The 26,117-nt window shown below is 46.6% G+C and overlaps 1 protein-coding gene and 1 pseudogene across 1 annotated transcript in view; one reads left to right on the top strand and one right to left on the bottom strand.

Moving 5' to 3' along the window:
* The window catches only part of LOC134367168 (G-protein coupled receptor 143-like), a 363,716-nt gene that overhangs the window by 228,507 nt on the left and 109,092 nt on the right, over positions 1–26,117 (top strand). The gene's annotated exons all lie outside the window — the stretch shown is intronic.
* Positions 755–22,781, bottom strand: LOC134367019 (H(+)/Cl(-) exchange transporter 4-like; annotated as a pseudogene).

Below are 26,117 nucleotides of genomic sequence, written 5' to 3'. Positions count from 1 at the left end.
TGTCTGCGGAATCCTTCCTCCTGCTCCCCTTCCAAAGCAGCCGGCCCTAGGTTGCTGGGGCCCACAGGCTTCCTCCTCTGAGGTGCCCCCACGTGGGCATCACCCCTTCTCTCCTCCCCCAACTCAACAGCCTGCCCCTCGGTGCAGCTGATTTCAGTTGGAACACGAGGAGGAAAATAATCACAGAGCAGACTCGAGCGATATCATTTACCCATGTGGCCGCTAAGAGCTGGATCACATGTAATGCCATGAAGTAAAGGAAAGCCTGTGCAGTGGCAGGGAGGTGTCAGGGCAGAGACCTCACAAGCCCCAGCGGCTGCACAGCCCACCTGAAAGTCGCTCTCTGAGAGCAGCTCGGCCCGGGCTACTCACATCTCTTCCTGAGCTTCATCCAGCACTTCCCCAAAAAGGCAGCGTCTGCAGCTTGCCTCCCAGAGGAGCAGGCGCAGGGGGCTGCTTGCAAACACGTGGTCCCTTTCCAGCCACGCAAGACTTGGGTCTGAGCCCTTTTGCTTCACAGAGTGACTTGGGTGCCAGCAGCATCGGTATCAATAGAGAGCCCATGAGGAGCGCAGGCTGGGCCCCGATCCAGACCTGCTCCATCAGCATCTGCATTTCCACCAGATCCCGGAGTGACCACGCACACACGAACGCTTGCGAGCCCCTGGCATGACACGCATTCTCTCGCACCTCTCTGATCACTGGGGGGCACAGAGCTGCCTCTTGGCTCCTGACAAAAGGCGAGCTGCCCTCTTTACTCGCTTATTGCGAGAATAAGCTCCCTCCGCTGGGCAAATCCGATGAGGCGCTCGGAGTCTCTGGAGACCACTACGGGGAAGCCGTTGTAGTCGGTGTCCTTGATGAGCGTCTCCACGTCCTCCACGGTCATGCGGTCCTGGGTGAGCACCGACAGCAGCGGTTCTCCCCGCTGGGGCCGAATGATGTCGGTGGCCAGCGTGCAGTGGGTGAACTCGTCCTTCACATCCAGGAAGGGGTAGCCGTTCAAGTGGATGTGGACCTCGTAGATGCCTTCCTTCCCAAAGGCATTGGCCACCAACTTGCTGGTCACAGCCGCCACCATGAGGGGCACAATGTACTCCAGACCACCCGTGAACTTGAACATGATGACCACCAACAACACTGTCATCCTGGTAACTCCACCTGCATCACAAGGCACGAGTGAGATTCCAAAGCCCGACCCCGGACACTCGGGAGGGCACGATGTGTGGAAATGGATAGACAGCTGTAAATGTTCCTCACACGTGTTCCAAGGGGACATTCCCACATGCCGCCCATGCTCAGGCCTCAGGAACAGATGCCAGGTTCTTTTCAACGTGGCATCGCGTCAGGGTGCTGTAAGTGACACCTGGCTGGGGGCTCTGCTCCAACGAGGGACCCTGGCTTGTCCACTCACCTAGGCCCACACGTCTGGCTTTTGGGCGAGTGGATCTGACTGAACAAGCAACCCCATAAGCCTTGTAATTTTAGGATTCTTAGGGACTAGAGAGAAGAGAGACCCAGCTTTGTGTCTCTTGGTATTCAAAGGGAGAATCCATACTGACTCCTGGTCTTCCAGGGAGTTTAAACCAAGGTTTCTCAACTCCAGCACTAGGGACATTTGGGACTGGAGCATTCTTTGTTGTCAGGGGCTGTCTTGTACACTATAGCATGTTTAGCAGCATCTCTGGTCTCTACCCAATAGATGCAAGTGGCACCTCCCTCCCCAGGTGTGACAACCTAAAGTGTCTTCAGATACTGCCAAGTGTCCCTGAAAGGCAGAATCACTCCTGGTTAAGAACTACTGTTCTAGGTGGTATGGCTGTAAGATGGTGGAGACTCCATCAGCCTGGGCCCCTGAATGACTGGGTGGGAAGAATCTTCTGTTCACCCATGTTTTTTACATATATATATATATATATATATATATGTGTATATATAGTGAGCAAGATATAAGCCTTGGTGTGTGAGCCACCGAGATTTGGGGGGATTCTCCTTATAGCAGCACAACCTAGCCTATCCTGAGTAATGGAAATGTTCAAGTCCACGCCTTCCTTCTCGCCAGTCCTCTAAGCCAGCTCAGTGCCCCCACCCCCTCCCTGCCCCACCCCTGGTTGTACCTAGGCAGGCTGCAGATCCCACCATTGCGTAAAGCCCTGGTGTGACGCAGTCTGCTCCGGGCCTGCACCAGTTCCAGAAGATGATCCAGTCATGGTGATGGTAAGCCAGCTACTCCACGCCAATACCCACCATCCTGCCCGCCATTGCTCCCACGGCCATGCTGGGGATGAAGAGGCCCGACGGGATCTTGAGGGATCACAGAGAAAAGTGGAATGAGGGAAGGCAGCTGAATCCCCCTTCCTGATCCCCAGGAACCACGGTGCCCCCTCGACAAGCTTGCATTTTGCTCAGCCTTCAAAGGAGGCACCGTTCTTCAAAATCAGTCAGCTGGGAAAAGGTGGGACAAGTGATTTGACCTCCTTAGTCGGTCGCATCTACTGCAACATGGAGAGAATGCCCTTTTACACTTTCATTTCTTCCCCTGCAAAGTCTGGCCCAGTTTGCCTGCTGTGGATTAAAGAATGATAAGCCCCAGTGCAAATACCATTCAAAGTGAACATCTGTCACTTGAGACACTCGTGACTTTCTCTCTCCCCTTGCCATGTCATTCAGGTTGGCTTTTAAAATTAAATGTCAAGGCACAGCATGAAAACGGAAAAGGGCCTGCAACTGCTCCCTGGTAAAGAATTTGAATGCACCATTGCAGCTGCTCCCGATCTTCCAAAAAGCTTTCAAAGACTTCCCGCTCTGTTTATAGACAGTGGATACCAGTCAGAGAGAGACGAGGGAGGCAGTTCCATCTTCCTAACCAACTACATCTTCCGAGAAGTATCCTGAATATATTCTAGCCACATTAGCGGCAGCGAAGAAACAGACTATGTAAACTGAATGATCTTAGATGTAGCGTGTTGCTTACTTTGCTGGCTGCTAATGCATTTTAGTTTGTCTGGTGATGGTGCACGTGCTATAGGACACTCCCAACTACTCTGTGTTCATTGAGACGTGAGCGCAGACCCTGAGCCACAGCTGCATTTATGTCGCCCCAGGTGGTCATCAGTCTGAGGATGCTAGGCGAACTGAAGTTCAGAACCATGGGCATGATTCCTAGAGTCTGGAATGTTCCATAGGAAATTGCTCCTATATGGGCTCCCCCTTAGTCCACAGCCATTTAATCCCCTGTAACTTCAAAGTAAAGTCTCAGCAAGCACCAGAAGATGCTCCAGCATCTTCCTTGGACACAAAAATTAATTCCTTTGCAAGGAGAGGATGGATCAGACACAGTCAGCTGTTTAATAAAGTCTACCCATCCTTGTTCTTAAGGCACAGATTCGGGTTTGTGTTTGACCACTACACAACCAGAGACACCGTTTCTTAGACTTTTTTAAAAAAAGACAATTCATAGAAATACCACACAGAAAGCAAAAGTAATGGAACACTACAGGGGCTCTGTGGGGTGGGTAATGTTGTGCTTCTGGTCCTGGGTGCTGGTTACACAAGCATGTGGGTTTTGTGAAAATTCATTAAGCTGTATGCATCTCTATATGATACTCTTATCACACTCTAACACTCTAATAAATGTTTCATTTTGGTTTTTAAGTAAGCAATAGCAGCACTATTCACAATAGCCAAAAGGTGGAAACAACGCAAATGTCCATCAAAGGATGAGTGGATAAACAACGTGTGGGGGAATCTACAGAGTGGAACACTCTTCAGCCAGAAAAGGAATGAAGGGCTGACACGTGCTACAACATGGATAACCCTTGAAAACACTGTGCTAAGTGAAAAAAGCCAGTCCCACAAGGACGGTCCAAAATGAATTAATTTAATTAAAATGAACTGTCCGAAATAGGCAAACCTATAGGGACAGAAAGCAGATCGGTGGTTGCCAGGGGCTGCTGGGGCAGAGAATAGGGAGGGACTGCTAATGGACATGGGGTCTCCTATGAAGGGGAAGAAAATGTTCTGAAACTTGACCGAGGTGACGGTTGCACAACATTGTGAATGTACTTAATACCACTAACATGTACACTTTAAAATGATCAATTTCACGTTATGTAAACTTTACCTCAATTTTTTTTTTTAAAAAAAGCGATAACAACTTAATGTCAGTTTCCATAAAAGAAAGCTCTTTAGGAAGGGCTTTCAAAGTATGTCTGACTTTAACACAGTGTTTAAAAGCAGGAAGAAAGAAGCTGTCTCTTCTCTGGCTTTAGGAACAGAAATGAGGAAAGCACACGGTGTCATCCACAGCTCTTGAGGACACTCCTCGTCAGGAGACGATGTGTGCAAAGAGCCCCCGTCGTGGCCCCAGCCCCACCCAGACTGGGAGGCCATCACGTGGTGTGCAGCGTAGGTGCTGCCACACAGTCTCAGAACTCTGGGTTTGCATCTGTCTCTCCCAGAGGCATGTGCTCTTTAGAGGCAGCATTCTGTTTTGAGTGCTGTACACCTTGGACTTAGCACAGAGCCTAGATACAGCGGATGCTCAATGCATGCTCATCGATCCAAACTGGGCCACACACGGGCTTGTCCCACCACCTGGCATCACCCTGCCAGCAGGCAAAGCTGTGGTCACGCCTGGTCTGGGAGTGAGATGAAGTGAGCTCCATGCCCAGCTTTGTCTCCCATATGCTGTGGGTCTGATTAGGCCACTCCGGGTCTCTGAGCCTCAGCTTCCTCACTTGTAAAATGGGATTAAAACCTCATTTCACAGGCTTGTTGGATATAAAGGAATTGTGTCCTGATGATTGAAAGAATGTCAAGTGCCCAGCACATGAGAACATTCAAGAAAGGTCGGATCCCCTTTTCCTCCCATGACAATTTTGTTCAGGAGAGTAGGGTGCTGTCCCCAGGAGGACATGGGTTCTTCCCCCCACCAGCACCCACCCTCACTTTCTTCCCCTTCACTTACCTTCATGCCAAAGGTAAATATGGTGATGACAATCTTGAAGATCAGCGCCAGGGCCAGCTGCCACATGGCTGTGTAAATGCCAAACCCAGCTGGCCAGTCTGGAATGTCATCCATAGGCCGGGTCATGTTGGGGTCATTGATGTAGTCACACAGCTGGGAGGACTCAAAGGCCCCACAGTCGTTGAACATCTCAGAAATGAGCTCACTGGTGCTCTGGCGTGTGTAGGGACTGGGGTAGGCAATGACAGCAGTGATGGCAGTCACCACAATGACCTCCAGCACCGGGTACTTCCCTAGCCGGGTGGTCTTGCACCTCCTGCCCCAGGCGATATTGCAGCGGATGAAGAGGGTTCCCCACAAGCCCCCAAACACCCCAAGCAGGATGAAGGGGAAGAGTTCAGCCATGTACCAGGGCGTGTGTTATTCCACATAAAATAGAACAAGGTGGCTGTTCCCAAAGGGATTGATGGATCGCAACGTGAAGGCCACCACCTGGGCCGCCAGAAATGACCTCCACAATGTCTCCGAGAGAAAGTAGTAACTGATCTGGAATGAAGAAGTCGCAAATTAGTGACTGGCCAGAGAAAGAGCTGCTCAGAATTCAGGCCCTTTGGTCAGCAGCCACCTGCTGGTGCCCACCGTGAGACACACTGGGACCAAACATGGACGAACGGCACTCACTTCATCAGTCAGTCCAGGCTTGACTATGACAAAATGCACCAACGAAGATACCAAAGGGATCTAATTGTGTCTAAAAGTAAAATGGATACTGAGCAAGGTGGCTTAAGCCACTTTTTTTTAAGAGAAAAATAGTTAATCATAATTCTGTTCATAGCACAGAGACCCTCCTAAAAGCAAATAAACCTCTGGATTTGATTCAGGGGTTGGAAAACTCTGGCCCACAGGTGAACTCCGGCCCACCAAAAGTATTCATAAGGCACACGAGTTAAGAATGGTTTTTACATTTTTAAATGGTTGGAGGAGAAAAAAAGGTTTTTTTGAGTTGAACTACTCAGAAGAACAATATTTTGTGACGTGAAAACTATAGAAAATTCTAATTTCACGGTAAAAGGCCACAAAGAAAGTTAAAATTGCATAATGATAAACACACACACACACACGCACACACGCACACACACACACACACACACACACACACAGGATATTAAAAAAATAAAATTCTAATTTCAGTGCCCATGGGAACATAGCCATGCCCATTCACAGACTATGTGTTGTCTATGGCTGTTTCCATGCCACATGGCCAAGTTGGACAGTTGCAGCAGAAACTGTGTGGCCCACAGAGCCCGAAATATTTCCCATTTGGCCCTTTATGGAAAACGTTTGCCAACCAGCTAACCCCTGGAATGATCCATTCGTGTTGCCAAAACCAAAAATGCTTAATTCAGTTGGCTCTGAGAAACAGAGAAGACACGATAAATCTTCAAAAAAAAGTCATGTTGGAAAAGGAAGATGCTCAGCATTCTAATAACACAACTTTGGGGGATATACAGATGTTTGAATCCATGGCAACCCCTTTTCTTTCGCCTAATCCTATCTCTTGTATTGAAAAGGACTTTGACTACAGGGAGCATTGTCTTGCTCCATTTTCAGACCTGCCGCATTTTGTAAATGCCAAGTAATGGCTTTCTTCCTAAAGGCGTGCTGGAGCGTTTTGCTTAAGGCTTTGAGAATTCAACTCAGTGCCAATCTCAGTGACTAACTTCATATACTGGGGTCCTCTCCCCCAAAACGGTGCCCTTTAGGATACAGAAACATTACCATGGCTACATAACCTCTACCTCCAACCTCTCCCACAATTGGCTAAAATGGAGTGAATGTTTACCACCAAGCTGGCAAATTACATGCCTGTAATCACAGATTAGTTAGACACAAAGTGAGTCACTCACTCCATGAATTTCATGGTCAATTTCTTTTCCCATTGTGTAATACATAACGGGACAGTGTTATCGCTTGTCAGTGCCATTTACATAACTTCAAAATGCCTCCTTGTGGACACTGCTCTGCCAAGTAATCAATTTCTCATGTAGCTATTACAGTCCTTCACAACCTCAGCGCACATCAGAATCACTGGGAATCAGGAAATATTGAGAATTGGCTCTCCCCAGAGAGATTAGATGTAATTGGCCCCGGGTGCATCCAGGGTGTGAGGAGTTGTACAGCCTCCCCAGGTGAATCTACAATGCAGCCCAGGTGGAGAACCACTGCTCCATTCCAGGAAAGGTAGCACAGGTAGCCCTAATTTCTCAATATTTAAGAGATGCACCTGAAACACTCTTGGTTCTTTCACAAATTCCTGCTATTGAGCATCATGTCACCTGTGGTGACTTGGGGAGGGTCATGAAGTCAGCGAATCTTCAGATTGTTAAAGGGGTGTGCACAGGACCATTTTCATCTCAGGAACTACTGACAGATCCGTATCCTAATTCAAAGAGAGGGAGCAGACGAGGGAAAGAGCCCATGTGAGCAGGTTGTGCGTGTCTTCCTGAAGAACTCAATGAGCTCCTCCCTACAGGACATGCCAGAGGCCTCCTAGCTGTGCAGTCAGCTGGTGTTTCTTGAACGAGCCTTTAACTGATGGCAAACTAGTGGTGGTGAAACCAGGCCGTAACAGGTGGTAGTTGGCCTAATGGATCCTGTGCTCTGGGGATCTCAGATCCCTTTATTTAAGGGATGTTTTATTATGCCTGCCACAATCCTGCCCTTTTGTGTTGCCTTGAATAAAATTTCCTATAATTTTTTGTCAGTTAGTGAATGTGGATTTGGACCACAGGGTACAGTTTAAAAGCATAATAGCACTTAGAAAATTACAAGCATCTAAATTACCTGAGCCTTTGCCAGCCATGACACGTGGTGAATTGAACAGTGTAATAGGTATTTTGTAATTCTCTAAAATGATTTGACAAAATTCTCATGATCAAATTAGGGACTAAAGAGGAAAAATTCATTCCCAATAGATGCCAAAATCCAATGACTTGCTTTAACTTGGATTCATTGAGACTGAAGCAAGCAGGGCTTTCACAAGGTGTATTGCACTGGATTTGTGACTTGGTATTTTTAACTTTAAAACCAGAACACTTTCTGTTAAGTAAATATTTGTAAGAGTGTTCACTTCTTGTAAAGAACACAAACATCAACTCAGAGTAAGTTCTAAGACATGATTTCATATACAAGGATACTTCAAAAAGTTCTTGGAAAGATTTGTGTTTTAAGTCTATTTTTCCACGACCTTCTAGAAGTCCTTGTATAGTTGATAGTGGTTCTACTGATAAAGGGAACAGAAGCAGAAAGAGAGACTCTTACCCAGTTTTCTCTAAATTCCCAAATCCAAGAAACTATGAGTGTTCACTTTTAAATGTGCCTTATAGAACTTATACCTAAGAAGGCAGCAGATACCCCACGTCTTGGAGTATTCAAGACAAATAAATAATTTTACTCTAAGTTTGCATTTTAAAAAATGTTTCCAAAGGAACATTCATTTTAAATAATAAAAATGTTTTGGAATCAAATGCTATGAGGATGAGCAATTTTTTAAATGTATGTAGGTGTATTGCAATCAAAATTTGTTTTTAAATAGTTTGGTTAGTATCTTTGCTAAAATGAAAGAATAGCTCCATGTCTCAACTGAGGTTGGTGCACATATTTAGTAGGGCTTTGACCAGGAGGAGCTTCTTTTTATCCATGAACTGAAATTTACTTTTATTTACTTTTTAAAAAATTTACTTTTATTTACTTCAATTTACTTTTATTTACTTATTTTCCTTTTTACTATGCCCTTTTCCTCCAAGAACTGGGATAGGTACTGCCTTCTTAGGTTAAGAATTTCAAGCTCTACTATGAAAATTTTGCTACTGCTGAGTCATAATGACTAAACTTAGGTTATTTGGTTCCTGATACTTTTAAAGATTGTTATAATCTCTGTTCTAAATGGAGAAATGAACCTATTACATCCATATTTACATATGGTTAAAAGAAATTACTAAAACAAGCACTATGTACCCACTCCCAAGTTTAAGAAATAGAAGAGTGGGTCCCTTTGAAAGGCCTGTGTTCACTCCCCAATAGAAACGTCCTCCTTCCCTTCACCACTTCCAATCATTTCTTTGCCTTTCTTTATGTTTTAGCACATACATTGTTTCGTTTTGGCTGTTTATGGACTTTATTATAGAAAGTAGCATCCTTTATATATTCTTTTGCAACTTAGTTTTTCACTTGATGTCACATTTTTCAGTTTCATCCACATAGATGTGTTCCTGGTACTTTTGTTATATAAGAAATGTCAATGCTCCTCTGGGTAGTTCACGTCTTTTGAGTTCAGCTATCACCACTAAAGATGCCCACTTCAAGTGAACACCAAGTCTGGCCAGCCCTCAAATACCGAGCTCATACTCGAGCTCCAGGTCTGTCTGTAAGATCACAAGCTGAGGCTCACACCTCTGGTTCCTGGAAGAGGAAGACGGGACTGCCCATCATGCCCTTTGTTTCTGCTTTATATTTTCCAGCATTCCCCACTCACTGGCCATCTCCTTATTTTGGAAATATTTGAGTCAACAACACCTATCAGCGGGTGGTGGGATCATAAACTAAGACACCAGGGTGCCTTAGGCTTTAGGTGTCAGATAAAATGCAGTCAGCTCTGCTATAATACTTGTTTAGAAAATGCAAATTTGTTCTAATGCTATCTATATATTAGGGAAGAATTTGAGCATAACACAAATTTCATGTCTGTTTATGCACAATTTGCTCTGGGAGAAATACGAGGTGAATGCAGAACACCGTACCCAGCTGAACTGAGCTATGTAGGAAAACACAAAACATACATACGCACATGCCTCAAACATCAACCAGTTCACACGTGTGCTGGGGAGCCACACCCGTGCACGCCGCTGTCACAGCTTCCCCTCCAGGTCCAGATAACCCTCCTGCAGCCCCTTCACAGTAACTCACAAGCTGCAGCCCTTCTGACGCCCACTTCCACAGCCAACTTCAAGTTTTTTCAAGAAGAAACATACTTATCGTAGTATTGACATATTTCTTGGCCATTTAATGTGTAAAACTGTGCTGCTGTTTTTACTAGCCTATTTTTTTAATATGTATCACTGATGAAGTTTTTGAGTATTGTGTTCCTAACCCATTTTCTCCATAAGCGCTTTTTTTATTTAAAATTGCGTGATTTTGCATGGCATGGTGATGTTTAGGAATGCATATGTCACACTGTAGCAGAACTGACTGTACTGAGAAAATACGATGGTAATACGGCTTGTTTTTTGGGTTCCTGAAGCAATTTGTTAATATAAACCATCCAAAATTCAGCATGACATATTAAGATTTATTCCCTATCTTTCCTGAAACAAGACCATATTGAATTTTTCTTTTGACCATCTTTCAATGACTCAGCCCTACCTGAAAATACCTGGACCTGCGTTAATGGTGGAGGGCACCACCCAATGGTGGGGACGTGTCGCCACAACTGGTGCACAACTACATCTTCAAACTCACCATCTCTACCCCCTGTGGGCCTTGCTGCAGCACCAACTTGTAGAACTGAATTGCATTGATTCGAGGGATAATACGAGAATTTTTAAAATTATTTCTGGCTAAAATTTTCACTGTCTGAGCTCTTTGCGAATCAGCTCAATTATCATTATTCTGCCCAGTAGATCCTTGTAGGTTTCAAGTTCAGTCTCAGGCATTCCCCTTGATGTTTGAGGTCACTTCCCTCATACTTTGGTTACATGAAAGTGCTGAAAACTATAAGAACGCTAAATTCACAATGGTAAATTCACAGTGCATGTGGTGAAAGTGAAATTAAGTTTTGTAAAGATTGCTATTACCTGGTCATCAGAAGAGCACAATGTGGCAAGTGAGTTTAATCATCAGTGAACTTTCATAGCAACAAACCTCCGCTATTGCCCTTTTTTCACATTATATCATAGGCGCACTTCCGAGTCATCCCAGTGCCAATTTATGCATGTGGTTAATGAACTGATTCCACAGGCCTTAAGAGTTATGCCTGATTTACTACGACAATGGTTTAATCATCTGAGAAGCGATAAAGCAGAAATCTTGGATACAGAGTATGAATCCTGAACTCACAGTTGACCAGCTTGTTGGCCTTGGGCAAGTTCCTTAACCTCTCTGTGCTAGTTTCTTCAACTACCAAATGCACAATAATCGTACCTGCCTCATAGTCTACTGTGAGGAGTAAATGAGTTAGTAAAATGAGCTCATGCTCAGAACTGTGCTTGGCACAACAGTGCTACGGACGTCTTTGCTATTGTTTTTATTGGTACAAAAGAAATTCAGCCACGACTCACCTCGGGTATGCCAGAGCCGCAGGAATATGGCACAAACACGCGCACCAGGGAGACGGTCAGAAACGCAAACAGCAACTCCCACAGGATGTACATTAAGTAATTCAGAATGTAAGCACTGGCACCCTAAACAGACACAAAGGAAGAGGACATGAGCCATGGCAAACCTGAGCAACATACCAAAGCCACCCCTCTGTAGGGAGAGCAGACGCTTTGATGGATCGGGCAGGCCAAGTCCCTGTCTTGTAAAAACAAAAAGGCCAGAGTCGGTTTTATCGCCTGTCGCCATCGCTGAAATGGGTACACACAACACAGCACCGGTGTTCCTCCAAGAGCTGTTCACGTGCACCTTCCACCGGCTGATGTCTCAGAGGCAAGGGAAGCCGTGAATGATGCTCGATTTTAATCACCACTTGCACTAGAGCTAATGAACGGTGTGATGCAGAAAATTCTGTCTTCAGAGCCTGGAAGGCCTGTCTTTCTTGTCTGCGGTGGACTGGTCTCTCCTAGCTTTCATCGAGGCCACGCTCACACCCCAGGAAGCAACCACACTGGCGATGAGCAAGGAGCTGTGGTTTGGAATGCTGCTACTCAGGTGAGCTGCCTGGCCCAGCGTCCTCAGCATGCCTTTGGAGCTTGCCGGAAATGCAGAGTCTCAGGTCCCATTTGGGAGGCACTACTTGAGGGTAAACTTGATCATCTCCCTCAGAATACTTCACTGATTCCAAATTATCTGGTATGTGGGGAGCATTTTTCTGAACCAAACACATGGTCTGGGGTCTTTTCAGTTGAGGACCTGGTCTGCTGAGTGGAGCCTGCATTGCTTTAGGCCTCAGCTTCTTGCTACCATCTGGATGATTCAAGTGAGGGCGGAAGGAAAGAGAGGTCACCTACAAGTCAGGCCATGGACACAGCCACATGTGTTCCTATTAAATGCAAAACACATTCCAGAAGACTGCTCTGGCCTTTACAAGCACATATATTCACACCCTATGTGGTGAGATATCGGACAGAGGAATATCTTTCACCCACTTAAATATGTACTTTTTTTGGAGGCTAAAAATAACTTCTCACTCCTACTAACAGTAATTCTTTGAACCAAAGTATACATATTAAAAGTAGTTGAAAAGATGGATGGCCATATTTCCCCAAAACACATATTGCAAGTAGGAGAGAAGAAATAAAATACGGCACCCAGCCACCTCCGCCTGCCCACGCCCATAGGCCAAAGTAGAGAGTTTCTTTTAGGAAAGAACAGAGAGCACTGAGAATGTGTAAGATTTCAAGATCTCTTTCTACTTCTGAGATTTGAAGAAATTCATTTTTAATTCCAATGAGAAAGGGGGTTAGCAAAATGGCAAAGTGCATTCCAAATGTCTTCAGCTGTGCTAAGTTGGTCAGGCAAAAAAACTGGGGCAGGGAGGAGATGTATAAACAGATTACATGTACCTTCCAAGAACTGTTCTAGTTGAACGGTCCTCACATCACCCCTAATGTGAAGCTTGGCTCCTAGCTCCCCTCACCTGGCTTTCTGATCCTTCAATGACCCATAGTCATTGTGGTAAGCACTGAATTTGGTAAAAGTTAAGCCTTTCCTGAGCTAAGATTTTTATAAGATGTGAAGCTCTAGGTGCCTTGAAGGGCAAACACTAGGTCTGTGGTTCATCACCACATCCCCTGTGCCTGGGACATTTCACAGAAGGCCCGGATCATCCTCTGTAATGTGATCATAAAATGTAGTGGAAGATAACTGAAAGCACAATAAGGTACCAGTTCATACCCACTAGCATGGCTAACATCAAAAGCAGATAATAATAGGTGTTAGCAAGAAGGAGAGCAAATGGGAAACCTCATGCACTGCTGGTGGGAAGGTAAAATGGTGCAGCCACTGTGGAAAACAGTCTGGCAGCTCCTCAAAAGGTCAAACACAGAGTTGCCATCTGACCCAGCAATTCCACTCCTGGGTATACTCTCAAGAGAAATGAAACATGTGTCCACAAATGTTCATAGCAACATCATTCATAATAGCAAAAAGGTGGAATCAACGCATGTTGATCAACTGATAAAGTGATAAATAAAATGTGGTAAATCCCCCCACAAATGTGAACAAATAGATTTTAAAATTAAAAAGTGGTAAATCCATATAGTGAAATATTATTCAGCCATAAAAAGGAATGAATTATTAATTCATGCTACGAGATCAAGGAACTTGGAAAACATTGTGCTAAGTGAAAGAAGCCAGACAAAAAAGCCACACATTATATGATTCCATTTACATGAAATCTCCAGAATAGACAAATCTATAGAGACAGAAAATAGAGTGGTTGCCAGGGGCTAGTGGGTTGGGGGGTCATGGGAGTGACTGCTAATGGGTACAGGGTTTCTTGGGAGTTGGTGAAAATGTTCTAAAGTAGATTGTGATGACGGTTAATTGTACACTTTAAATGTGGAATGTGAATTATATCTCACTAAAGCTGTTATTCTAAAAAAAGATAATTCATCTTTTCTCCTTAATTAAAAGGTATAAAAATTAATGATATTTCTACAGCATGATCAACAAACTATGTTCAGTAAGAAAAATGAAGCCAAATACAAGGCTTTAAAATATATATGTATATAGCACATGAAACAGTGAGGAAGGGTTTTCCAAGTGAAGTCTGGGTGGCTGCATTAGAGCTAGAGAAAAGCAAGTCACACTAGTATTACACCGCGGACTATCATCGCAACAGACACTTGAAGGTGACATCACACTCACGAATCACCCCGCAGGGTTCCAAAGGCATGTGGAATTGCGGGAGTCCCCAGGACGACCCTGCCCAGACACCCACCTCCGACTGATTCACCAGCAGCTCCGACCATTTCTGCCACCGTGGACACTTGTCTCTCTCCTCAAAAGTGGTTTCGTTGGAAGTCCAGCAGCACTCCTCGTGGCTGTACCAGAAGGCAGACAGGCAGACACCTTCCTTCAGGTCTGTCATCCACTCGACGGCAAGATCGATGACCCCAGCCAAGGTGCCTGGAGGAAGCAGCACAAGCCACTAAGAGGAGGCGCCCGTGATGCAAAGGGAACGCACAACGCAGCAGCCACGCAGGAACGTGGCGACCACGCAGGCCCCAAAACCAGAGCAGGAACGAACATGCCATGGGCTGTCACATAGGAAGCTTCTCTCATTAACCTCGTAGTCACTGAACACATACGGTGAGGGCAGCAGCAGCCCAGGGAGAGATACAAAGCGCTCAGTGGCTTACATCAGGTAGGAGACTGAGACACGCAGGTTTACACTCTCATCTCAAGCCACTGGGGCCAAGTAACTTTCCGAATTCATCCCTTTCCAAATTTTGGAAATAGGGTATGTACACTGTAAAAGACAAAGCCCCCTCAGCAGCTTCTGGGGCAGGATCCTGGGTGCGCACAATAACATTTCTTGGGGAAACACGATAATGCAGACAAATTGGAGGCATAACAGCTATGACGGCCTCGTATCATAAATGAGTAAGGTTTTGCCACCAAATGGGAAGCAAACTTGGGAAACCCATGCTTATTAGGACGTTCCGGATTCTTTAAATTCTGGGTAAGGGATCGTGGGTCCATACAAGTAGATAATGACTTTAAAGGCCGATAGAAGTGGGATGTGCAGGAGAAAGAGAAACACCACATGTCCTCACTAATAAGTGGGAGCTGGAAAATAAATTTTAAAAGAAAGAAGGAAAGACAAAAGGATCCCAATAATACTTTGCAAAGGAGAGAACAGGACCGAGGTTACTAGAGGTGGGAAAGGGGGAGGGGAGATGGCCCAGGGAGGGACTGGTAAAGGGCCACCCAAAACGATGACATGGTGTCATGCCGAGTGTGCCAATTATCCTGGTCGGAGCATCGCATGTTGCACACGGCTATAGATATTCAAGGCTGTGCCCCCCACACGTGTATAGTCACTTATGTCCCAACAAAAACATAAATAATAGACTGTGCAGCTCAGCGGGCCACAAAAGGCTGCCTCGCGTCTCTTTCCACAATAACTCATTCTAGTCTTTTCCAAAGGCATGGAATGTTCTCTGGCTTCTTAACTTGTGAAACTTTTACTGAATCCTCACTACAGTATCAGGTTCACACCCGCATCACCCCAAAAGGCATCCGCAGCCCCACATCGGCACACCCTGTCCCTTGCCCTCTGCTCCATGTGCAGCGGCCCGCCTGGGTCCCAGACCCCCTGCGTCCTCAGGCCCTCCCTCTTACAGTTCCCCTTTCTCTCTCCTGTCCCTGCCAACTCCCCTTTCTGATGGCTCCTTCCCAGCAGCCTTCAGTGTGAACACTGCCCGGCCCCACCTTCCCCTCTAGCCACCGGCCTGTCTCTTCGTCTGCTCAGCCTCACTCCGCTCTGTCCACCTGGAGACCCGCAGCTCAGGCAATGGCCTTTGCTCAGTCCTCATCTTCCAGGACCCGATCAGCAAACTACAGCCCATGGGCCAAATCTGGCCACTGCCTGCTTTCGTAAATCTAGTTTTATTGGAGCACAGGCATGCCACTCGATGAGGTGCCGTCTGTGGCTGCTTTCATGCTACAGAGGCAGAACTGAAGTGGAGACACAGAGAGGGTGTGGCCCATAGAGCTGTCAATATTTACTCTCTGGCCCCTTACAGAAAAAGTGTGCTGACCCCAGTTCCAGACCTCTCAGCATCCTTTGACACTGCTGACCACTCCATCCCTCTAGAAACACGCGTGCCCTTGGTTTCCACAACATCATCCTCCCCTGGTTTCCTCCTGACTCTCTGGTTTTCTCTGTCTCCCTGATCTCTGCTCTACCCAACTTCTAAAAGGCACATTTCCTCCAAGCTTGACCCTAAACCCTTCTCTCTTCTTACACTACGCTCTCAACCCTGGCCACCTGGTTCACGTCCTTCTATTGCCACTGAGTTGTAGCTGTGCATATCTAGCTCTGCCCTCCAGGCACGTAGGAGCTCCTGCCTACTGTGCTCAGTCACCACAGAGCCCAGCCGCCAGCTCCACTGCCCATGGCAGACATCACCCATCGATCTGACACACTCTACTGGATTTGCGTTCACAACGCTTTTGACATGCCCCTGTCAGACACCACTTATCCACTGTGCCAGACTCATGTGCAATCACCCTCCAACACCCTTTCTAACAGAGCCCCAGGCAGTCAAAGCCAATGAGCAGCAACTGTCAAAGGACACGCATCTATTTGGCTTCTCGGGTCTGTGGGACATCTCCACCCCAGCTCTCTGCATGCAACGCTGAGCGACAGTATCTCCCTCCCAGGCCCAGCTTTGCTCGCAGCTGAGAGAAGGGCCCAGCATCCAGGTACTTGTGCAAACAAGAAACCTGCGTACACATCCCGCTCCGGGCAATCACCACATCCTAGCGACTCCACCTCCAAATCTCTCTTGAATCTCTCCCGTCCCCTCCTCCCCATGGCCTCTGCTGACATTCAGGCCACCGTTTCAGAATCATTTCTGTCTGGGCTGCAGCCGGAGCCCCGTTTCGGGTGTCCATGCCAAACTTGCCCCCCTCCGGTGGGTTCTCCACACTGTGGTCAAACAGGCTTTCAAAGCTGCCAATCTGACCCATGCCAGTCCCTATGGAAAAGCCTGCCACGGTTTCCCATTGCTCTTGGGAGAACGCCCAAATCCTCAACAGATTGCTGTCTCTGACGGCAGGCACCTCGTATCTCTCTAGCCTCATCTTTTTCCATCACTAACCCTCACCCTCTGCCCAATCCAGGTTTTTGGAACATGCCAGGAGCTCCTCTCTGCACCATCTCGGCAAGCGTTACTCTCCCTCCACTGGGCAGGGTCCTCCTTATGTTCCAGATTCCAGTATTTATATCCCTCCTTTGGGAAGCCTTCTCTGAGTTCCTAAGTGTGGCCCAAGTGTATTTCTCAGGCCTTGCCCCATCTCCATACCTACTGTATCGTGATCTCATGGTTAGCAATATAGGTATATATACGTCTGTACTTCCACAGGCTATAAATCACAGGAAAAAAGGTTTCATTGTCTAGTTTTCATGCCACGGAGGGGGTTAGATCAGTCGTCCAGAGCCTGTGTCCACTGTAAGTGGGCAAGGAGACTACCTGCCTTGTCCGTTATTGTACCCACGTCAGGTACATACTTGGAGCTATATGTCCACATTGAGTGGATGACTGCAGTAAATAAATGGGGGAAAAATAAGAAAACTCAGGTCCCTTCATTCACTCAAGGGATATGTATTGAGCACCTACTTACTACGTGCCAGTCACTAGTCCACATCCTGGGGATACAGCAGCGAACAAAGCAGACCCAAGTCTCTGACTTCATGGAGCTGTACCTCACGGAGGGGACAGAGACACTAGACAAGTAAGTAAGTAGCCAGAGACTCCACTGGAAAGTGATAGGTGCTAGAGAGAAAATATAGCTCGATACAATGGTACAGCCACCTTGGAAAACAGTCTGGCATTTCCTCAAAAAGTTAAACACAGAGTTACCATTTGGCCAAACAACTCCACTCGGAGGCATATACCCAAGACGAAAACATGTGTCCACATAAAGACCTGCACACAAATGCTCTTAGTGGCATTATTCAAAACAGCCAAAGAGTAGAAACAACCCAAATACTCATCAGCGGATGACCAGATAAACAAAATGTGGTTTGTCCATACAGTGGAGTAGTATTCAGTAATAAAAAGAAAGAAGCACTGATACTTGCTACGACGTGGATGAACCTTGAAAACATTGTGCTAAGTGAAAGAAGTTAATCACAAAAGACCACATTGTACTGTATGATTCCATTTACAAGACATATACAGAACAGGCAGATCCATAGAGACAGAAAGTAGATTAGTGGTGGCCTGAGGCTGAGAGGGGACTGGGGCTGGGGCTTTGATAGCTAAAAAGTGCAGAGGTTCTTTTGGGGGTGATAAAATTATTTTAAAATTGATCGTGGTGATGGTTGCACAACTCTGTGAATATACTAAAAACCACTGAACTGGACATTTTATATGAGTGAATTGTGTAGCATGTGAAATATATTTCAATAAAGCTGTTACACACACACATATATACATACCTAGAGCAGGAAAGGGGGATGAGATTCAGAGGGAAGGATGTAATTTTAGAGAAGGCAGTCGGGGAAGGCCTCAAATGAAAGGTAACATTTGAACAAAGACCCAAAGTAGGTGGGGGAGGGATCCTGCAGATATCCAGGGGCAAGACGCAATGATCACCCCAAATTCCATCTTTATTCATTCATTCATCATCACATTATCCCACACCCAATTCTCCTTGCTGATTTTGGTGCTGACTGAGCCTCAGCTTTATTCCACGGTACAACAGCGACACCCAGTGGCAGCTCCCGATAAACGCCCTGCAGAGGAGATGCCGCTGGGCCTCTCCATCAGGGGTCAGAATATAGTGGCCAGGGCGCCACTGAGGGAATGGACAGCCAGACAGACAATTGGTGCATCCAGGCCAAAAGAACACTTGAGCCACTTCTGTTTCCACTGTCCTCCCATTCTTGCCCTCCTTCCGTACTCATGCGCAGATGAGCCCACGGGCCTGCCTTTCTCTGGCGGTTCTCACCCCGGCCTCCATATTCGAATCACAGAGGGGAGAAGAGGGGGCTTTACTCAATGCCATGGCGCCCCCTCCAGAGAGTCTGTTTAATTGAAGCCCCGGCAGTGCTACATATTGTTTCACTCCCCAGGTTTTTCCTCCTGCGAGAACTGACAGCAACTGAGTTGATAGTGAGACCAGCTGGTCAATATCAGGTCAGCTAAAGATAGCCCAGTTGTGCTCCTCCACTAGCCAAATGAATCTAAGCTGTGCCATTTATTCCAGCAAGACACCAGAACATCTGTTCCAAGTGTCTTCATTTACCCTATTTATTTCTCCTTCCTAGGAGCCAAGAATAATGATACAGTGTAAGGTTTGATAAATCTATTCTAAGTAGGGCCATCGAAATCCAGAGCAAACTCCATCCCCTCCCCCCTGCCCCGCCCCACCCCGGCCACCTTCAAAGGTCTTCACAGAAGCGGTCAGGCAAACGTGCTGGCAGAAGACCATGTATCTGCCAAGACTAATTCCCTTCCCTGGTTGCTGCCACTGGGGGAGGGAGAATAGAATTGGGGAAATGAACGGAGAGCTGCTGTGGCTAGTAGGAAAGGGCTGCTCTCAAGCATTCCTCTTGGCTTCTTTTTTCTCGAATGCCGAGGCGGACGAGGCAGATGGGGCCCTTCCCTGGCCACCGAGCCTCTCCTACAATTACCCATGAAATAAATGAAAGGTCGCCTGGAAATCGGAATCACCTGTAATCACAAAATCACGTGTCTCATTACTGTTCTTTCTTAAAGCACTTACTATATTCTGCCTGTATTACAGTCACTTTTCTGATCAATTTTCCTGCCATAATGATTATGTTGTTACATGTAGGGGATTTTTATTCAGGGGATCTCTTCAGCATGCTCAAATTTTTAAATTCTTAGACATAACCCTCCCAGCCTCCTCAAAGGAAGTAAGTTTGGGGACACAATTTCCATGCAGAGCTGGTGCATTTGACATTAAAACGACAGGTTTCCCCTCCAGATATTCGTGCATTTACTCTGGAAACATCTACTACTGGCAAACACGGTGTTGGGATTATAAAATGGAAGGACACGGAGTCCCCGAGGGTCAGAACGATGTCGGGGCTGGGGATCTCCCAAGGCCTACCTCAGATCCTGTGGGTGTCTAGCATGGTTTTGAGTGCCCTACGGTGTTTACAGCTCATTCCAGGGCCTGCCAGTAGTAGCAAAAGCCAGTCTCATGTGGTGTTTGATTATGGCAGCTCAAAACATTTTCATATTTCGTTGGCTTCTACATAACCAAGGACAGCAGAATGCAGAACGTGTGCTTTCAGTACACTCCCGCATGCTCATAAACCTTTGCACTATGTGGAAAGGGCCAACCAGCTCTATAATGACAGCTCTCCAGAAGCTTAATCGATGACACATTTGATGGAAACTATATGGTCATGTATTCTGCTCTTAGACATTTCCAGTAAGAAATCTCTTGCACGGGGTAAAAGGGAAACGCTCCACATTCCGAACATCATCCCAAGCGGCTGGGGCTCTGGGGCGTCAGCGTCTGCAGCTCGCCCGGGAGCGCTGCGTGCCCTGCGTACCTGCCAGCAGGCCGATGAGCAGCATGACCACCCAGCCCGACCAGGCGTCCTGCAGGCTCCTGATGAACCCCCATATGGACTCCTTGCTTTCGCTGGTTATCTGGAAGCAGAGCAGACACAGCAGGTGACGTGCACACATTTTTCAACTCATGCTTTGCTCCTTGAAACTGTTTTCTCAGGAAACAGGGTGGTAATTAAGAGAAAATGAAGGTCATTCAGCAACCAAATTCCCAGTTACATTATTCATTCAGTTGTGTGCCACAATCACACAATGGGCTTCCTAGTTCACAGAGCTATGGAGGTACCATCATAGTCTCCAAGGAACAAGAGTAGCAAAAACTTGATTAGAAAAACATACTGAATGTGATCTGAGCTTTCATTATTTAAAGCCATTCTGAACGAGGCACTGACTGGGTATCACTATCTTGAATATGAGCTACTGTTTTAACTTACTTTATCAGGTCTGTTCATTCAAAATCCTCTTCAACAAAGACTGAATTTCCTACTTTTGTTTTAAAGGTTTAATTTTAACAGCAAGAACTGTGAATTAGCAGCATGGATCACAGTTACCATGGCAGATGGACACGTCTATACACACTGTAAGAACACACCTTTGCCTCCCTGTGTTCACAAAATCCTCCGAGATCACCATTCCCCTCACAACTGTTTCCAGCGGTGGTTGGCAACCATTTTCTATATAGGACTAGACAGTAAATATTTGGGGCTCTGCACGTCAAATGGTGTCTGTTGCAACTAATCAACTCGGCCACTGTGCACAAAAGGAGCCATAAAGAACATGTAAATGAATGGGCATGACTACGTTCCAATAAAACTTTACAAAACGAGGTGCCAGCTGTCTTTGGCCCGAGGGCCATAGTTTGCTGAGCCCTGCTCTAGAGGGAAGGCTGCCCTGTCCCCATCCTCCTCCATGTTGGAGACAAGAGGCTGCGCAATCTTCTTGACTGAACCTCACTCCTGCAAAGCTCTTCCTCCTTTCACTGCCAACCTTCGTGAAATGGCGTGACACAGTCACACTCTCCACGTCCCTCCACATCTTCTTCTGAAGCAGCTCTCCCTGAAGTTGCCAACAGCCCCCATGTTGTTGGTTCACCATTACCCCTCCATGGAGGCTGAACTTGGGAGCAGCCCCTCCTCAACACTCTGTCCTCTCATCACTTGGGACAACTCTCGGCTGGTCCCCTCCCTCACCTCTCCCTGCTTCTCCTCAGAGTTTGTCACTGGCACCCACCTACCTCCCCCAGACCTCCTAACTCCTGGCATTGCCCAGGGTCCTGACCGCCTCCTTCCGTCTCCCTCCACATTCCCCAGCCACCCTGGCCACCTCTAAAGCTTCGCACCCACTCTCATGCCAGGGACCTGTCACTTTTTTTTTGCAGCTGGCCGGTAAGGGGATCAGAACCCTTGACCTTGGTGTTGCAAGGCTGCGCTCTAACCAACTGAGCCACCCAGCCAGCCCTTACTCTCGTTTCTAGACTCATCTGCTTTCTTCCCCTTCCTGGAATCCCCCACCAGACCCCTGGAGCTCCCTGAATTGCCCAAGTGTGCCATGTTCTTTCATGCCTCTGACTTAAGAAAGGGCCACTCTGGTGTTTAGATGCTTTCCCCTTTGTCTGCCCAGTGAACTCTTAGTCTTCCTTCAAGTCCCAACTGAAATATCAGCCTCTGAGAACCTCTTCTCCAACCGTCCCTCTTAGAGGATCCCATAGCACTTACACGTAGCTTCACTTCAGCCCATTAAAATATATATCGACTGCCAACTAGACGCCCGGCCCCATAACATGTGCTTTCACACACACAGCCTCACTTACCCTTGAGGAATAATCACCTCTGTCCCCACAGATGAGAAAATGAGGGGCCCAGAAATGGCACCCCCAAAGTCACCTAGCCCGAAGGTGTCAAGGGCAGGAAGTGCGCCAGATTCATCTGGTTCCAGAGTCCCCTCCTTGTGCTCTGTACCCCATTACTTCTATATGACACAGCCTCCCACCCCCAGCACCCGGAGCTACAGCCATATGTCCACATCTCTGCACTCACCTAACACTTCTTTAGAACCTAACCTGGTACATGACACATGAACCTGAGCCCCCACTAAACAACTTCCGGATTCAAGCATGCCACAGCCACTTGTAGGGGTCCCCTTCAGCTTGTCCCTTCACAACGGCACCTACCTTTCTGGGTCTGTCGGTGTCCCGTGAATTTTCCCTTAGCCAGTCGATGGTGCGGAAGTCCTCATTTTGTCCGCACATCGGGGAATGGCTCATCGAGAAAATCCATCAGGTTTCCAGTGCCACTCATCGCTCCTGCATTGACCAGGCTAGTTACACCTGAGAGAGAAAAACGGTCATGGAAAAGGTGAACAGGACATGTACACGGACATGGCAGAAGATATCCCATGGGCTCTATTTTCTTACACAACCAGAAGTTATCTCAGCATAGGCATCTCTGCTGTAGTAACATATATACACAGTCAGTTCTCATTATAGGTAGAAGATGTGTTGTATAAAGTCACTTCAGACACTACATTAGCAAAAACTCAATGACCGCTCCTAGAGGAATACAGGGTTAGGGCCCTGAGAGCCTCTGCTCACATTTTCGTCAACAAATCAATACATAACCTTGTATCTCGTGTTTCTGTCTACAGACACTGTAGTTAATAGACAGTGCTCAGTCATTAACATTGAACTCATGGCCAACAGCACTACCACTCACGTCTGGGTGAAGCTTCTCCGACACACGTATTCTCTCCATAAAACACAGCACAGCCTTCCTGCACGTGGGAACACTAGACAGCACTTCATCACTCAGTTTCAGGGCCATTTTAAACAGCAACATTACCAAGCAAAAAGCACAAAAATGTGAAAAATGTGGCACTAAATAGAACACAGGAAGGACACTTGTTTAAAGCATGAGACTGAAAACAAGAAGGCAGAGCGTTGCCTTCTTCGACCTCAGCGAGGAACATGTGCTTCTGGCAACTCAATTTTTTGCCACTGTGCACGTGCACATGTCTGTGAATGACCTTGAAAGCACCACAAGTATTGATTCGGAGGCTACAAATAAATTTGAGTGAGCAGGCAAATTTGCAAAAACGAAATCCAAAAAGGAGGAGCATTTAGATACATTTCTGAGAAGTCCCACATCCTGCAAAAGCAAGGTGTCAAAATGAGAGTGTCGAGGGCTAATAGGATTGACGCATACCACTCAAAATCAAATAATTGTAGCCAAACTGGTAACTGGTTCCCCTGGGAGATAAGTGGACCACTCGGGCAGACAGTCTATGTGGTTGTCATCGCAGATATTCATAATGCACAGCACCAGTGGAGTGAAGATGCTTCTGGGAGCCAAGGCAATCTGCAGATGGCAGCGGCCCTCTGCACTCCTGGCGCCACCACGGACATGGATAAGGGAGGTAGGAAAACCCGTCACGAGCCAAGAGCTATGCAAGGCTGGAGGCACACTGCCCTGGGCAAGGAGCTCTGGGCACAGACGCTCATTTTTAATTCTTCTTAAAATACAGTCAGAAGGGCTCTTGCTGCCAGGGTAGTAGCAAAGGTGAATGTCTCTTCCTTTCCTGTCTGAGATCACAATTCCACTTGCAGTATTCCAGCTCCCCTTGCCTGGAAAACAATTGCAAGTGAACCAACACATCTGCCAGGCTCTCTTGCCATCAGAGCCTGATTTACAGATCCCGTGGGAGCTAATCTGGAGCAGGCCAGTGCTCACCACCAGTTAGCAGAAAGAATAACATGCTCCTACAGAGACCGGAGGTTGAAATATGCACTAAATAAAAACTACTTTGGTAAAGAGCATGGGAATTTGAATTATAGGATGAGGGCCACAAAAGTGCCAAAATAGATGGTTAAAAATTTGAAGGGTGGTTATAAAAATATCTGAGTGCGGACTTCTCATTGCTTTTGTATTTCTATATCTCGAGGACTCAGTCATGACCTGATGACGCTGGATTTTAATCAAATTTAAAAGTCGCTATGGGCAAAGTAATCACCTTCCAAGCAATAAAATGGCCACAGTGATAGATTTATTGACCATCCGTGCAACTCGGCTGCTTTAAAACTTTAAAAGTTTGAGGTTTGAGCAGTGCCAAGTCCAAAACTACACCCGTTGATGAGTATCCAGGGAAGAGTCACATTGCATAAGGCAGGAGCAGCCAATAACAGAACCAGTAATATAAGGGAAGGGGTCAAATTAGAGCACAAAGATTTCATTCTCATCTCTACAAAAACAAGATGGTAATAACCTATTACATGTGGTAAAGAAAATCTCTGATGGGAAAAATAAGATGACAGGCTATTGGCCCACAGTGGGAGCTCTCATCAGAAAAACCCAGCTGGCATATAGAATAATTGCAGAGACCTGGATATTGTATTTGCTGCCTGAAATTTAACCAAACCTCTAGTCAAACAACTACTCCAGGCTATAATGCTTGAGATAAAAATTCGCTCTGGAGAAAATTACATCTTTAAACTTTGATGGAGCATGTTATGATTGTGATGATTAGACACATAATTGGTAGAGGAAAGTAAACATGATATAATCTGCAGAGCCTCGGGGGGCTTTCCTGGGGGCCTGGAAGGAAATGGTGATGTCATGTCTGAAATTGGAGTTAAGAGATGACCAGAACAGAGACAGTGCAAGAAGAGAACACCCGGGTGGGAAAATGGGAAGGACTCTATTTGGGATCCACCTGGGAGGTGAAATGGATGAGGAACTATAATCCAGCCAGGCAGGGGAGCCACAGGGAGGGAACTCCAAGGATTTGCTAACTGAGAAATAAACTGAAGCTCTGTATGTTCAATAAAGTACAAGGAACAACCCCAAATAGATACAAACAGTCATTTGCCACTTACAAGGGAGCCCTTGCTCCTCCCACCTTATTTCTTCTCTCCAACAAGAATATTTCTGCTGGCAGATGACACCTGCGCTTACGTCCTCAAGGCCATGGGTTCAAGGAAGAACAGCATCCTACAGCCTGGATCTAAGATTTCTACTTGGCCTGGATCACCTAGGTCAGGGCTCAGGAAACTGCAGCCCATGGGCTGAACCCAGCCTGCTGCCCGGTTTGTAAATAAAGTTTTACTGACACACAAGCATATCTACTTGTTTACATATTGTCTATGGCAGCGTTCACGTTACAACAGCGGGGTTGAGTAGTTACAACAAAGACCATATCACCCACAAAGGCTGGAATGTTCACCATCTCGCCCTTTACAGAAAAAGTTTGTTGACCACTGATCTCTGCAGCAGACCACAAAAGTGGCCCATATTCTCTAGCCCTCCCTGTCTCCACTGCCTTTTCCATGTGACTTTGCCGCTCCTCTTCATTAAGAGGGAGTCTATTCTCTACTCCTGTGTCATGCAATAGAAGTGACACTACACATGAATTGAGCCTAGACCCCAAGTGGCGGTGCAGCCTCTGCTCTTTTCCTGGGGCCTCTGTTTCCACCATGAGAAGAAGCCTCACTAGAAGGCTGGAAGATGAGAGGCCACAGGGAGCTGAGTTGGGTCACCTCAGCTGATGCCATCCCGGATCATCTCGGCCCATCTGACCACAGATTCCTAAGTGAGCCCAGCCAAGATCCGCAGCTTTGGCCCAGTCAAACCACACAGCAGACCCACAGACTTGTG

The sequence above is a fragment of the Cynocephalus volans genome, chromosome X (genome assembly GCF_027409185.1).
Source record: "Cynocephalus volans isolate mCynVol1 chromosome X, mCynVol1.pri, whole genome shotgun sequence".
NCBI lineage: Eukaryota > Metazoa > Chordata > Mammalia > Dermoptera > Cynocephalidae > Cynocephalus > Cynocephalus volans.
This window is presented reverse-complemented; position numbering and strand designations above follow the sequence as displayed.